This window comes from Gymnoscopelus microlampas (genome assembly GCF_963454915.1).
Source record: "Gymnoscopelus microlampas genome assembly, chromosome: 12".
Classification (NCBI taxonomy): domain Eukaryota; kingdom Metazoa; phylum Chordata; class Actinopteri; order Myctophiformes; family Myctophidae; genus Gymnoscopelus; species Gymnoscopelus microlampas.
Genome location: NC_139949.1, coordinates 9,182,956 through 9,200,087, shown reverse-complemented (window position 1 = coordinate 9,200,087; position 17,132 = coordinate 9,182,956).

Below are 17,132 nucleotides of genomic sequence, written 5' to 3'. Positions count from 1 at the left end.
GCCTATTGTGGGGAAAGCTTTCATAGAAAATAGTAGAGTTGCAGCGCGTTGCGAGCTTGTCGATCTGCAGTGTTCTGTGAAAGCTTTCCCCACAACACGGATGCTGTGGTTTAAGTGTTTAAGTAGTTAAAGTATGTGACTTTGCCCTGTATTTACATAACAAAACAGTAAATACATGTTTTACCCATCATTTCCCCCTCTATAACAGCAGTCATCAGCCACTGGAGTAGTGTGGTGGTGTTTACCTGCAGAAACACACTGCACTCTCGCTGTATTTAGGTGATTTCATTGTTTGTTTTGGTAGACGGGGACATTTGGGGGCAAAACAAACATCGAAAACACCTTAATACAGTGAGAGGGCAGTGTGTTTCTGCAGGTAAACACCACCACACTACTCCAGAAGCTGATAACTGCTGGTATATGATGGATACAAAAAAAGCATCTACATATTGTCTTGTAAACACAGGGCAAAGATATACATATGGTTGCTCTGTTTGCAAGGCGATGATTGACACATCACACGGGAGTTGAGACAATGCTGCCATTGTAAAGAACAACAATGCATCATTGTTGACGCTTATCTTAAATAGCGTGGGTCTGACATTCTGTACACAGCATCGCATTCCAGCATCTCAGTAATGCCCACACACACACACACACACACACACACACACACACACACACACACACACACACACACACACACACACACACACACACACACACACACACACACACACACACACCTGTCACTGAGACACTGACACGCGTCGTGCAACAGACGCGCTCGACAATGTCATTAAGCGTGCGTCCGGTGAGCGAGAATATAAAGGAAAATATAAAGGCGTGGGTGAAAAGCAACAGGGCCGATGGAAATAACTCCTTTTCCCCGGGAATTGTGTGGTGGAGAGAGAAGGTGAGTGGAAATAATATGGTGAAACGACACGTCTTTTTGTAGATTTGTGAGCTGCCTGGTGTTGAAGTTGAAGCCAGCTCAACTTTATGTTGTAGCTTAAACCCTTTAAGAGCGGGAAAGCATCGACTTTAACCATTATCCTATACTTTGGCAATTACAAAAAATAGCAGATCTACAAGCTCATAGCGCGGCACCGAGTGCCGCGCTATGAGCTTGTAGATCTGCTATTTTTTGAAAAAAAAAAAAAAATGGCTGCAAATCTTTGAATATATATATATATATTTTTTTTTTAACCCATTAAGACCTGAGGCCGATACTACAAATGTCTTCTAAATCCTAACCGTTTTATATGTAAATGATATGTATTTGGCCGTGGATACCCCCATCTCAAAATATTTTGTTCCAGGGACCCCAAAAGCAAAGATTTGAGTTAAATATGTTTGCTTTATAAAAAAATTATATATATATATATATATATATATATATATATATATTTATTAAAATATAGGCTACATATAGATATGTTCACAATTCTTCAAAAATAGCAGATCTACAAGCTCATTATGCGGCACGAAGTGACGCGCTGTGAACCATTTTAATTTCATCCATTATTATTTTTTCCATTCCCAGAAAAGTAGCCGTTTAGGACATACACGGTTTTCACCGGAAAGAGACGATATAGATAGTCCCTTTTAAAGCAATTAAAAAAACTCTGAGCTGAGCCATCTGACACAAATGCACACGCAACAACAAAAGAGCAGATGGCATAACATACCGTACATCCACCACGCCAAAGGCTGCCCTGCCAAAAACACACACAAATATAAATATTTCAGAAGATAAAAACACAAAGGAACACGTTGATTCTGTAGGCGTTGCGTTCAGTTTTGTCAGATTACAAGATAAACACAGCTTGTACGCCGTCCAAATGTTTGTGTTTTCTATCTTCAAGGGAGTGTTTCAGGAGGCTCCTCTGATTTACTATAGCATAACATATGCTGTTTTTATGGAGGCTGGTAATTCAACGTGTGGGTATAGTTAATGGTCTTTTGTGTTTTGCATTTTTGCATGGCTGGACCTGGACCAAATTGAGAAAATCTACTACTACTAAAAATATACCTCGCATGAAAATGTACCTGGCAATGGTGCTAATATTAGCATAATTGGGAATGCACCGACAGCTCTGCAATAGGCTCTATGCACAGCAGCCATATTGGAAGGAAATTGGGCCTCTTCCAATTACTTCCTTCACAGGTGTTACCAATGATACTAATGAAGGCTCTGTTCCATTTAATGTAGCACAGTGGTTCTCAAACGTTTTAATTTTAAGGACACCCATATTTCTGAGAGTGTACAAATGGACCCATAAGGGTCCATTTGGTTCCATTTGTACATTTCCATTTGTACACATACTAGTACATTTCCATTTGTACACATACTAGTACACATAGTTCCATTTGTACACATAGTTACACACCCGTAAGGGGCCATTTGGAACCCCCTCAAGGAAACATGAGGGTCCCTGGACCACACTTTGAGACCCACTGGTCTTTCCAGTGAGCCAACATGCACAATATCAGCACCCTGACTCTGTTTGACCAGAATGGAACAGAGCCTAAATTGGTATTATTAACTCCTGTTAAGGAAGTAAGAAGAGGCCTGAATGTATTTCCAATATGGCTGCAGTGCATACAGCCTATCCGCAAAAGCACTGCAAAGCAGTGCTGAATGACGTAGACAGCAATCCCACCTTATAAAAAAAAGAAAACATACAAAGTTTAAAAGGCCTGGATTCAGAAAAAAAGGTACAAAAGTACCAGCTCAGTAGCTTTGTGATTAGAGTGTCCACGTCACCAACCGGGTCATACCATTATACAGTACAATAACAATGGTACCCCATGTCTCCCTGTTTGGGACTCAGCATCAAGGGCTGCATTGGGGTCCCTGCGACATACTAGCATCATGTCCAGGGGATGTACTGTACTTGTGCATCAAGTGAATACTAGCGTAATGTGTAGATGGTGTAGCCTGCTTGTACATCAATCCGCCCCACGCTATACAGAACCAGAAGATATAAACTCCTGACTTTTGGGCCATAGACTACTTAAAAGTACGGCCAAAGTACTGCAATGTTCCAGGCTTTTTGTTGATCTATAAGCTCAGTACAAGGCTGTACAGTTCTTTGGCTACTCTCCCTATACCTCGGGTGAGATCTCAAAGTGAACAACTCAACTGAAGCATTGACTTTTTCCTCCTCCGTCTGACAGAGCGCTTTCTGCCCACGATTCATAAGTCAAAGCAAAACAAAACTAAACTAAAGTGAATTCATCAGCTGGCCTTAATGTGGAGGAGCCTGAAGAATAAAGACCGGAGAGGAGAAAGACAAGAGAGAGAGAGAGAGAGAAAGAGAGAGTGTTCCTCTGTGGGCAGAAATGAAATGAATGCTCCAATGCTCGGATGAGTCTCAGGACAAAAACGCTCGATCCGTCTAGTCCTACTTTGTTTCTTATCTGGCAAAGTAAAGGATGGCTCATGCTTTTTTTTTCATCTCTCTGTTTCGCATCGTGCCTCTTATTTAGTTTCGAAACTGTCTTAAAGTGCAGTAAGTGAGAACGTTTTTGTTCAAATAAGTTGTTAAATAGCTCTGTGTTCGCATAGTAATCTTTGCTGTTTCCATGTTTGTTCAGTAACAGGGGTTTCCATGCACACAGGTTACAGGATGAGCAAGTGAAATTGATGTGATGAAAACAAACAGACAAACAGATGAGCAGACAACATTGGAACCAGTGGTGTAGGCTACTTAAGTACAGTTTTGAGGTACTTTTACTTTACTGGAGTATTTCCAATTGTCTATACTTTTACTTCTACTCCACTACATCTCAGAGGCAAATATTGTACTTTTACTCCACTAAAACTTGAGTTACTAGTTACTTTGCAGATATAAAGTATTACATTATAAAACATACATACATTACACTTTAGCCCTATTATAAACCTAGTCTATTTGATTTAGTACTTTTGGTACTTTAATTAATTTTCATACCAATACTTTTGTACTTTTACTCAAGTCAATTTTGAATTTCGGACTTTTACGTGTAACAGAGTACTTCTATATTGCAGTATTGATACCTTTAATTAAGTAAAACATTTGAGTAGTTTTTCCACCACTGATTGGAACAAAAAAAATCCCTGTGTGAAGGTAGCGGCGCCTTTGATACATTTTGTCATCGATATGTGTTTATGTGTTTATAGCCACGTGTCACGTGAAGCTTGACCAATCACTTTGTTGACGTGTCTGACCAATCAGAACGTTGACGTGTCTGACCAATCAGAACGTTGACGGTGAACACGGACAAAGTCAGGTATAGAGCAGGATCCGCTCTATATAGAGCGGCTAGCGCCGCTAAAAATGTTACTAGAACACGCTCTACTAGACGCTCCCCGCGGAGTACATGCAATGACCAATATCCCCCTTCCCGCCCCCCAAACATGGGCCAATATTGTGTTCGCACCACGGTGGATTGGAACCCACAACCTCCGTGGTGGTGGGCAGGGACTTACCACTGCGCCACCTCAGTACCTTCTAAAAACTGAACATGTATTTCCCGTTCAAAGAGCTGGAGAGACAGGGAGATCCCTGCTACTGAACAAACACTCTATAGCAATGATTACTATCAGGGACGTGCACAGATAGACTCTAGGTGGTGCTAGAGCACCTGCCCTTTGCCCTCTTGACCAGAAGTGCCCTTTTGAAAAAAAGAAAAAAATGTTTTTTTTTTTTTTTTTTTCAGTTTACAGCAGGGGTCTTCAGCAGGGGGTCCTCAGAGTTACTACAGGGGGTCCGCCAAATCTTCATGTGATATGATTTTTCTTTTTACCATAACCACTCGAAATCTAGCATCCCTTTCTGAGGAGAACTGTAGCCAAAAATAGCAGATCTACAAGCCCACAACGCCTCGCGCTGCGAGGCGTTGTGGGCTTGTAGATCGGCTATTTTTGGCAAAGAGGTATAGGTGTAGAGGGAAAAAAGAGCAGACCAAGTAAACCAAAAAAAGTATAATTTACCAGTGATGTTGCTAGGTTTTCAATGCAATGGGTCCTGGGATGCAAGGGTGGTCTTTTAGATGGGTCCCAGGGACATTTTATGGGTCCCACAAAAATGCACAGCGTTTAACTCGTGTTTCATCTTATATGGTTATATTCATGTAGAACATGTATCTGAAAGAAAAGTACACAATTCCAAATCCGACAACTAGTACTTGTAGTACTTGTAGTACTTGATTTTTTTTTTTACATTAACCACTTGAATCCTAGTATCCCTTTTCTGAGGAGAACTTTAGCCAAAAATAGCAGATCTACAAGCTCACACTTGTGAGCTTGTAGATCGGCTATTTTTGGAGTTATAGGTGTGTAAAGGGAAAAAAGAGCATCAAAAGTTTATCTGAAACACAATTTTATACAATATAGAGGGGGTCCCTGCTTCATCTCTCTCTCAACTAGGGGGTCCTTGGCCTGAAAACACTGAAGACCCCTGCTCTACAGGGAATTATTTGATATCTGGCTGCACGGAAAGACACAAGAATCACAGCTGCCATTAATTAGTGCTGTTCAGTGTTGATTGCCTAGTGGTCAAATTGGGGTCAACGAGCCATCGTTAACTTGCTTTGAAGTTGGGCTGTAAGTTGCGCAGCACTTTCACTCTCTCCCTCTAGCAGCAGCTCGCAATGCCCTGAGACAGAGAGAGAATACTTCTCCATACGGCGGTGTTTTACCGAGATTTTTCTTGTTTTCTGCACTATGCCTTGTAATCCGCGGACGGCTTTGAAATCCACGGATGGCCTTCAAATCCGCGGTAATTTCCGCTAAATTGTAGTGCGTCCCATGGACGCAACGAGGGTGCCGTGAATGCGTCCTTTTTCAATATGGTGCGTCAGAGACGCAGGACGCAGGCCTATGAGCATCTCTGATTTACTTGAGCACCTGCCCCTCAAAATGTCTGTGCACGCCACTGATTACTATCAGAATATAAAGCTTTAACTTTTTGAACAAAAGCTACAGTTTACCTACCAATCATGTTCAATGGAATCCAGGGACAAACATTAATAGTAAAAATAGCATCTACATGTTCACAACATGTCACATCACAATCCATTGGGAGCTTGTAGATCTGCTATTTTCGCTACTTTTGCGTGACTCTGCCACATGACTTGCTGTAAGTATACATGTACATTGACTGATAGCATTCAAAGGTAGTGTAAGTGACATGTCTTGGTTAAAGTGATATACGTCTGAATTCTGTTTTTTGATTGCAACCTCAGGAGCAGTTAGGGGTTCAGTGGGCCTGGCTCAAGGGCACTTTGACACAAAGCCAGGGGGTAATCGTTACTAAGACACCTGGGATTCAAACCCTGGTCCAAACCAAACATATACCGCTGAAGCAAGAGGGAAACCCTTCTTGGCCTGGGGAGATATTGAAGACTTTATACAAATAATTGGGACATTTGTAAATACCTATATATTATGTTGCGATACAAACAACTTTGTTTTAATAAAATCATCCTTCACCCTCCGTGGACTTAAAATCTGTGTTTTATTCGATGGCACAGCTGCCCTGGCATCTGGCCATTGTACCCTCAAAAAAACTTTACAACACCAAAGGCCAAGTGGCCTTGCCTTTACAATAATGAAATGTCAGGCCTGATTAACATACTCCACCATACAGATTGGTTTGGAAAAATAACCTTGTATTCATTACCATAAGTTCCGGATCGCAGCTTTGTAACCCGGATCGTGTATTTACGTGTGAGAAAAAAGAAAAGCTCAGGCAGTTCTCAAGTTAAAAAAAAACAAAAACATGGGCTGTTATAATCACTGAGTGAAAATAATGATTTTGCTCCTGCCAAGTGGCAAGGCATCTCTCCATTAGTTCTTTTATAGACAACATCTGCTTATGTTAGACTGGCACACGCACCCTGCCATCCATGCTCACGCCTTCACTGGCGCTCGCCACTGGCGTAATTACATAAGTACATTTAATCAGTACTGTACTTGAGTACCATTCCAAGGTTCTTTTACTTGAGCGTTTCTATTTACTCATACACTTATACTCCACTACATCTCAGAGGCAAACGTTTTTTTCACTACATTTATGTGACAGCTTTAATTACTTGTTACCTTGCAGATTTAGAAGTTAAAGTTAAAGGTTAAAACAAAACGTTTTTTGTTAAAAGGTTAAAGCACAATTTTCTGATAGTAATCATTGCTATAGAGTGTTTGTTCAGTCACAGGGGTATTCCTGTCTCTCCAGCTCTTTAATAAACAGAAAATACATGTTCAGGTAGGTGACAACATTTCAGCCAATCAAGAGAGAGTACCCATTTATCAGCTTGATGTTAGTGTTCAAGTTACAATTAAGTCTACTCATTTCTTTAAGTCATCACTTCCAATTACACTTGTTCACTCTCTATCCTGTCTGAGTTATCTATCCTGATTGGATAGAATTGATAGCAATGAGTACTATCAGAATATAGAGCTATTTAACACTTATTTTAGCGAAAGAAAATCACTTACCCCACTTTAAGTGGTTAATGATCAATAGTTATAGTCAAATAACATGATGCATACAGTATGATTCTGAAATGTGACATTGTGCATAATGAGTACTTTCAATGTTGATACTTTCATTTTGACGCCAATACTTTGTACTTGTACTCAAGTAACATTCGGAATAAGGGACTTGGCAGCCACGCACCGCCATCAAACGGCCGGTCACGCCTTTCCCGGCCCGCGCGCATCCACTTCCTCCAAATGTACTGAGAACAGAACATGGCCGCCAGCCAGTGGTGTGGGCTAATGTTGGACGGATGCTCAAACGCTGATGTTCTCCTGGGGCTGGAGGAGGATGGGCGGATTCTTGGAGTGATGTGATAGCTGCTTAATTGAGGAGTTACCGAATTTCTTTTCACCGACCTGACTGTGGGCATCAAGCCCCTTCCTATATGCCAGGTTTTAGCTTTACCGGTTACCTTAGCGTTTTCAGTTTGGACCAGTTTGGACAGTGTTGGAGTTTTGCCATAGCATTGCTGATGGGCAGTGACCTAGTATCTCCTGTCAAATGGCTCAATGTTGTGATTGCTGTATGTAACAGTGCCGTACACTTATAGTAATCAATGCAATAGGCTGCAGCTGTGAGCTGATGCTGGCTGGCAGGTCCCACAGGCTACATATAGAACAGTGGTTCTCCAATGCTTAAATTCCAAGGGCCCCACTTAACTCTCTGAGTGGAGAAAGGCACTGGTATCAGTTTATTATTAAGGCTATTGATGGGAGGATACCACCATACCTCACACTGCTGTTAGAGTGGGGGGAAAAAAGCACTTATCAGACCCACTGAAGCGACTGACTTACACTTGAGGTTCCACCTGTTCAGTCTGAACTGGGAAAATCTGCTTTCTGCTTTGATGCTCCTATTTCATGGAACACACTACAACTTGCTAAAAAAATAATGCCCCGATATCCTATGGACAATTTAATAACCTGCTCTTAAATCTCCTTACCTCACCATGTCACTGTTTTTAACATACTCATTTTCTGTTATGGTTTTATTTTGTTGTTGTTTCTGTGTTTTTTATCTGTATATGTCTTAACTGTTGATTTGGGTGTATGCAATCTCGACAGCATTGCAAGTGAGGGTAAACCTCAATGCTCTTTTTGAGAATAAATAAAGGTTTCAATCAAACTCTGACAGTATACAAATGGAACCAAACGGACCCGTTGGGGTCCGTTTGGTTCCATTTGTATGCTAGGCTGCAGCACCTTTAAAACTGTGTAGCAACAGACTGCTCTATTGTGGAGATAGACAGGTACCAACAGTGGTTGTTGTCTACTGAGTATATATCAGTGGTTCTAAAAAGGGGGGTCCAGGGACCCTCAGGGTTCTTTGAGGGGGGGTGGGCTCCAAATGGACCCTTACAGGTCTGTAACTCTGAGAGTGTACACATGGAACCAAATGGACCCAGTTTATGTGGGTTTGTAGTTTGCGAACCACTGTCCTATTATTCCAATGAGACCCCCGGTGTCTCTCTCTCTCTCTCTCTCTCTCTCTCTCTCTCTCTCTCTCTCTCTCTCTCTCTCTCTCTCGCCACAGTTGCTGGTGTAGGAAACGGAACAACTCTTCTTTGCTGTTGAACAGGCTGTTTTAGCTCCAAACCACAACATGTTCCACTGGTGAACACAACAGCTGAACACGACACACTTTCGGTTTTGAGTTATTTATTCACAAAGAGGGGGTGCAGTGTTGGAAAGTTGCCAAGTGCAATTCCGAGGTCTCTACATGTTGGAAGCAAATATTGTTTCCCTCCTTTTTCGTTGTCGTTTTAACTCCAATTACTTGACAACTGTCCTCTTCTACCCTGGATTTTAACCTGGTTTCCTGCGCAATTGCTGAATTATTTTCTTAACTATATATTGAGCTAATAGAGCCTGCCTGCTTGCTCCGGGGATGAATTGAATCTTGACCTTAAGGTCAAAATGTGTGTCAGATCCTGTGTCTAGGTGAGACATGACCTTTGATAGAAGAAGTGCACACACGTGCGTGCACACACACACACACACACACACACACACACACACACACACACACACACACACACACACACACACACACACACACACACACACACACACACCCTCTCACACCAATCTCTCTCTTAATTCCTGGCAGTGCAGCACGTTAGTGGGACAGAAAGCCCTGTAGTGTCTGCTGCAGTGAAATGTATCCATGACAAATGGACATGAATCACATATCAGCGATCATAACTCAATAAACACAACCCGAGCCCGTCTCAATGCTTCATAGAGTCACTCATTAACTGTCTGCTGTCTTACTTCCCAGAACTAACAATATAATAACCTCCTTCCTCTCACAAACCTATACTGCAAAATGTTTTGTCAGACAGAAGCCTCCAAATTTCAACTTTTTGTAATATATTTTTGTAAGAAATAGTGCCCTATACTTCGTAGTACAAGTGTTGCACAAAAATAGTGAAAATTGCAGATCTACAAGCTCACAACGTGTCGCATCGCGACGCGTTGTGAGCTTGAAGACCTGCTATTTTCACTATTTTAAATAGTTTTTAAATTGTAATAAAAACGGAACGGTTTTGGACATACAGTACAAGGTTTCCGCCCGACAGCGACAAAATCAGATGTGTGTATCATAAGGTACTTAAATATAATTGTCTCTGGTTTCAGTATAGACCCTCCATGCAGACAGGGTTGGAAGAAGTACTCAGATACCACAATGTAGAAACACTTTGTTACAAGTTAAAAGGCTTGCATTCGAAAGCTTACTTGAGTAAAATTGCAAACGTACTGGCATCAAAATGTACTTAAAGTACCAAAAATAAAGGTACTCATCATGCAGAATGTCAAGTAAAAGTACTCATGCAGAATGTACCATTTCGAAAAATATGTCAGAATCTTCCGAAAATTGCCGATCTACAAGCTCATAGCCGAAGTATGAAACAGGACTTGATTGTTGAAGTGTTTGTAATAATGATCTAAATCTATAGAGTAACTTGTAATTAAAGTCTGTCAAATAATTAAGTAAAAACGTTTGCCTCTGAGATTAAAGTGTTTTAACATGGAAATACTCAAGTACAGTACCTACAAAAAAGTACAGAATTACAGCACAGTAAAAGTACTTTCCAGCACTGATCCTAATAATGTAATGTATAGTGTAATGTAATTGTCTGTCATCCAGACCTACAGAACAGACTACCGCACGCTCAATTTAAACGCTGGGATCTGAATGGATGGAAAATGTAAATTAAGAGCAGACAGTGGTTTGAGGCTTTAGCAGTGGCGTGCACAGACATTTTGAGGGGCAGGTGGTCAAGTAAATTATACTTTTTTTTGTTTACTTGGTCTGCTCTTTTTTCCCTCTACACCTATACCTCTTTGCCAAAAATAGCCGATCTACAAGCCCACAACGCCTCGCAGCGCGAGGCGTTGTGGGCTTGTAGATCGGCTATTTTTGGCTAAAGTTCTCCTCAGAAAAGGGATGCTAGGTTTCGAGTGGTTATGGTAAAAAGAAAAATCATTTCACATACAGATTTGGCGGACCCCCTGTAGTAACTCTGAGGACCCCCTAGGGGTCCCGGTCCTCCTGTTGAAGACCCCTGCTGTAAACTGAAAAAAAAAAAAACTTTTTTTAATTTTTTTCAAAAGGCCACATCTGGTCAAGAGGGCAAAGGGCAGGTGCTCTAGCACCACCTAGAGTCTATCTGTAAACGTCCCTGCCAAAACCGTGCCTGAACCGTATGAAATAATAATAATAGTGGACACGTTGTGAGCTTGTAGATCTGCTATTTTCACTACTTTTGTGTGACACTGTTGTATGATGAAGCAGGACATTAATTTACTGAAAACACCAACGTAAGAAGTTGAAATATGGAGATACAAGGTTTCTGCCCAACAGCAACGATGTCAGACTGAAGGACAGGGATGGTAAAGGCACCACTATATTATGGTGAAACCACTGCATTTCTGTGCTTTTTCTAGCCCTCCCCACCACTCAACACACTGGACAATGTGCTTCACATACTTCCATAAAGTACACCAGGGTTTGATTAATAAAAATACAAATAAAAGGGGCGGGGGGATTTTCTCCAAACGTATATATTCATATAATTGGTTCTCACTAATGCTCATGATAACAGATGCCGTTGGCAGCATTTCTGTCTCACTCTTAAGTCTCAGAGGAGGGCTGTGTAGAGTTCAGAAACCTGCCGATAGCAGTGACATAAATACTAACGACTAGGCATGTAACGACTTATCGTTAATCGATTGAAATCGATTCAAACTGGTGACAATTTAAATCGGTTTGATAAAAACATATTGCGATGTGAACAGCAGAGGGCGCAATCGAGACAAGACAAAAAAATAATAAATGACAGAATCTTTGTAAGAGAATTGATTAAAAGAAGAGTTCTCAGTCATTTGCTACTGTATTGAAAAGAGGATAAGAGAAAACAGTATTGTTAAAAAAAAAAAAAAGAGAAGAAAATACTGGATTTGTGTGTGTCATTGTGTCTGGAAAATAATTTTGTGTCTAAAAATCGTGAAAATTGGTATAGTGAATTGGAGTGAATATAGTGATTGGAGCACAGGTTATTTTATTTCCATTTCCTGAAAAGTAGCAGTTTTTCACGTACACAGTATATCTACCGTACAGCCACGATATAATAGCACCTGGTGGACAATACCTAAATAACAAACAGAATGATCTTTAAATAAAGCAATCGACTTTCTTATATAAGAGACAAAAGGGAAAAAAATGCAAATGGTTTACCTTTAACTACCGAATACAAAACAGGAGAAGAGGGATGTTTAAAACCAAATGGCTATTGATTCCTACAGTAGTGCTTCATCAATGTAGAAAAACACAATACCCATGAGCCATCCGTTTTTATTACAAACATTCAAATCTTGGCAAAGTTCCGTGAGTGAGTGAGTGAGTGAGTGAGTGAGTGAGAGAGAGAGAGAGAGAGAGAGAGAGAGAGAGAGAGAGAGAGAGAGAGAGAGAGAGAGAGAGAGAGAGAGAGAGAGAGAGAGAGAGAGAGAGAGAGAGAGAGAGAGAGAGAGAGAGAGAGAGAGAGAGAGAGAGAGAGAGAGAGAGAGAGAGAGAGAGAGAGAGAGAGAGAGAGAGAGAGAGAGAGAGAGACTTAGCCTGAGAAGCTGTTTGCTTGTTGTTCCTGCTTTTTATTTAATGGTGAAAATAGCCAATCTAAATGCCCTTTGTTACTGCACCACTGAGAATCATGTTTGGCTGCTGTTCTTCATACATGTGCATATTGAATTTGATACATGTACCGTAAAATTGAGCCATTTTGCCCCAACAATGTCCAAGACTCTCTATGTTTCACCACACTTCTGATGCATACAGCATCTGAATACCTAAGTATCAGTTTCACAACTTCCTGAGTACCTTTACACTTTCAAAAAATGTGATTGATTTGTGCAGTAAACAATACATATTTCTTTGCATTATAATAGGGCGTAAATACATTTACAGTTTTCATTTCTCTTGAAGTCTGACAGCTGAATGGATTGCAAGCTCTCTTTGGTATTTTGGATTGACCAGACGTGCGCTAGCATTCCTGCCGTAGCGAACATAGCTTCAGTGGTGCCTTATACTATCTGTATTCTCCCAAGTGGTACGGTCGATAGACTTCAATAACTCACAGACCGCATGGGGAATAGCTCATATCAGATTTATAGCTTTTTTTAAAAAAATGCTATTTTCACGTGAATAGAACTGAGAGTGTTGAATGTCATCAGTGATGGAAGAAGTACTCAATTGTTTTATTTAAAGCAGTACAAGGCAGATCCACAAATAACGATTTTTAGCAACCTCTGCTGGTCATTACCGTCACTGCAGGTCTTTCGTTTATTCCTGCATTACCCAGAATTCCATTTTGTTTTCACCGGAAGACGGAAGCGTTTCAAAAAGGGTTCTTTTAATTGTTTTATACGATCTACGGATCGTTTCTCTTAGCCAGTGGAGCATTAGTTACCGTGAGCTGTGTTTTCTTTTGCTGTTGTTGTGAGCTTGTAGATCTGCTATTTTTGCTACTTTAAAGTATGACAATGCAGGGCATTCCTCTACGAGAGATACAAGACTAAAAGTTGAATTGTGGAGATATGAGCTTTCTCTCCGACAGTTTACTAACTAACCCTAACCCTGATTTTCGTCACTCCTGTCAACCTGGCCCCGTTTGGAACCTCTCCCACATTCTCGGGGTGCCGAAAGGTGACGACATCGGCGAAAATTGGCCACTATGCATGATTCTTACCTTTTTTCCCGCACATCGAATCCAGCCTGTCATGTTTTTCCCACTGCAATCTTACGAGAACAATACTGCGCATGCGGACAGGGGTTTGACTGGCCACAGGCTGACTAAATAAGCGCTTGTTTCAACCCGTCGCTTAGATTTTCTTGGCCGACCTTTACTTTTTGGATAGGATGTGCTGAAAAGGGTAAGAAATATGCACGGTGGCCAACATCCGCCGGTGTCGTCACCTTTCGGCACCCGAGAATGTGGAACCTCATCTCGGAGCCATGCAGCGGAGGGAGAGGTTCCGACCGGAGCTATACTGTCAACCTAAATATTGCAAAGATCTGTCTCTTTGGCTCCCCGCCCTATACCTTGAATTTCCCCTTAAATAAATAAATAATGAAAACAGATGAAATCCGCCACCGGAAACTGAATGAGATTTGCTCTCCTGTTTTTTCTGCTGACTGGGTGTTTTTGTCTATTTTTTTAAAAGCAGTGACTTTTGGGTGGCTCTTTGCTCCGGCGCACTGTCTTATGTCATCTATTTTAGTTAGCGGTGTGTGTGTGTGTGTGTGTGTGTGTGTGTGTGTGTGTGTGTGTGTGTGTGTGTGTGTGTGTGTGTGTGTGTGTGTGTGTGTGTGTGTGCGTGTGCGCGTGCGTGTGTGTTCTTGTGGTGCTGTACTTGTGAGGTCCATATTCCTGGTCTCCTCCACAAGAGGAAGAAAGGTTTTAGAGTTATAGGTTAGGAATAGATTAAGGTTGAGTTTGTAGAATTAGGCATTTGGAGGTTATAGGGTTATCGCTGATTTATACTTGTGAGCAAGTGTCATGCACTGAAAATAGCCCAATGTACAAGCTCATACAACCTGTATAGATGCTATAATTGGCAAAAAAAAAGACATTCACAAAATTGTCGTCCTAAATTGTCCATGTCCTCACAAGTACTGTATAGTATAGTACAAACATGTATATGCGTGTTTGTGTGCGTGCGTGTCATTGAAAATGGCACGGCAAAAGGTGCAAATGACATTTCTAACACGAAATAGCCATTCTAAAACATTGCGGTCCACACAAGAATAGTAATGCCAACGTGTGTGTGTGCGTGTGTGCGTGTGTGTGTGTGTGTGTGTGTGTGTGTGTGTGTGTGTGTGTGTGTGTGTGTGTGTGTGTGTGTGTGTGTGTGTGTGTGTGTGTGTGTGTACATCTGGGGTTGTCAAAAGAGATTGGCTTTGGCAGCCAGCCATTGAGAGAGATTGAGAGAGAGAGAGATTGAGAGAGCGTGTGTGTGTGTGTGTGTGTGTGTGTGTGTGTGTGTGTGTGTGTGTGTGTGTGTGTGTGTGTGTGTGTGTGTGTGTGTGTGTGTGTGTGTGTGTGTGTGTGTGTGTGTGTGTGTGTGTGTGTGTGTGTGTGTGTGCGTGTGTTTGTGTGTGTGCGCGTGTGTGTTTGTGTGTGTGCGTGTGTGTCAGGCCGGACAGTAAGCAGTACTTCTCACACAGAGTTATGTGCAGCATTATGAGTGTGTGCGTGCGGTGAACAATGGCCCTCTGGTCAGCACACACACACACACACACACACACGCGCGGCAGAACAATTACAACGTCCTTTAATGGACACTATCAGCACATCACCGGGGCACGAGGGGGCGTAATGGACTTACACAGGCCCTTATACACTAATCAATCAATTTGATGGCTTTGCTATAAAGCCCCTCGCTCATTGTGGCAGAAGTGAATGGGCCACTCACACACACACTTAGACACACGCGCACACACACACACACACACACACACACACACACACACACACACACACACACACACACACACACACACACACACACACACACACACACACACACACACACACACACACACCGCAGCGGCTACTGGAATGTTGATATCTTTATCAGTGTTGATAAGATCTCCTCTATAAAATCCCTGTCCATTTAACTCGCGTACAAATCGCAAATCGCAAACTCCTACCGGAACCGCTGCCTGCTGTCCGCTGGTCATCAAATTATTGTCTTAGGAATACGACAAAAACTAAAAAATATCCATGGATTCATCCATGGGGTGACTAATCGATAGGAAAAAAAAGTTATGTTTTGGGTGAATTATCCCTTTAATTCCGCTATACATTTGTAATTACTTTCTTTCACATGTTCTCTCACACGTATAGTTAAATTAAGCCTTAAAGGAGCATTTCATCCATTTTCAACCGTATCTTGGCACCACTCTGTCTCAGAGGAGGGATGTGGACAGTTCAGAAACCTGCCTACTAAAGCTATAATGGAAACGACAGACTTTCTCTTCCTGGAAAGTTAGCACACTGAAATAGAAATCTTTGTTCTTCCTTTAATAAAATAATAACAATAATTACACAAAAAAGTTTGACATCTTGTTTGCAATGGCCAAACCTGCCTACCGATGATGTCACTGGTGGGCAGGTTTCTGAACTGTCCACAGCCCTCCTCTGAGACGCAGCATGAGTAGAAATGGTACCATATAATGAGCATTAGTGAGGACCAGTTATGTGAAGATGAGTTTGGAAATGTGCAAAGTGCTCCTTTAATCATAAAGTGGCCACGTATCCTACTATAATTCTAGTAACCTCTGTCTGTCTGTCTGTCTGTTTGTAGTGGTAGGTGAAGCTACCCGGTTCTCCTCAGTGGCTGGACCAATTGCTCTGATTTTGCACACAGCCATTGACCATTACCATCTGAACTTAGCTGTGAAGCCCGTTTTTCAATTTTATCAAATCTCAGCTTCTTATTAGCGTTTTTGTGTAAAACACTGTCGCCATGGTTACGGGGCTGCCCAGCTATGGGACGAACTGCCTCCCGGGTTGCCAGATCATGTGCGCATATCCCCCCACGGATGCGTCGACCGGGTATGGTCTAGTCATAATAACAAGCATAATTTCTTCAGCCCGTATGACCGTAGAAAGATGAGCTGACAACCTTTTATGTTTAAATATGATTTTCATGAATCTATAAACTATGTCAATCATAATTAGCATGGTAGTTTGTATTTGTGATGCCTGTGGAACTTTCCGTTAAACACTGTTTTCTTTGTTTCCATCAAAACAGCTATATATAGTTTTAATTTAAATTATGATGTATCACTTCAAACAAATGGCACATTTTGAAAAAAGGAATCTTCATAACAGCCCAAAACGTTGTTGTTTTGTTAAGCTTGCATGATGTGCAAAAGCTCCGTCAATAACAAATGACTCATACAGTCATTTGCTATTGACAGAGCTTTTGCCTGAGCTTTTGCCTGAGCGTTTTTGCCTGAACGCAACAGAAGTGCATTCATCAAATAACTAAAGCCGTGGCAACACTTAAATGGCTATTTTGACTGATGTGGGTTTGACAA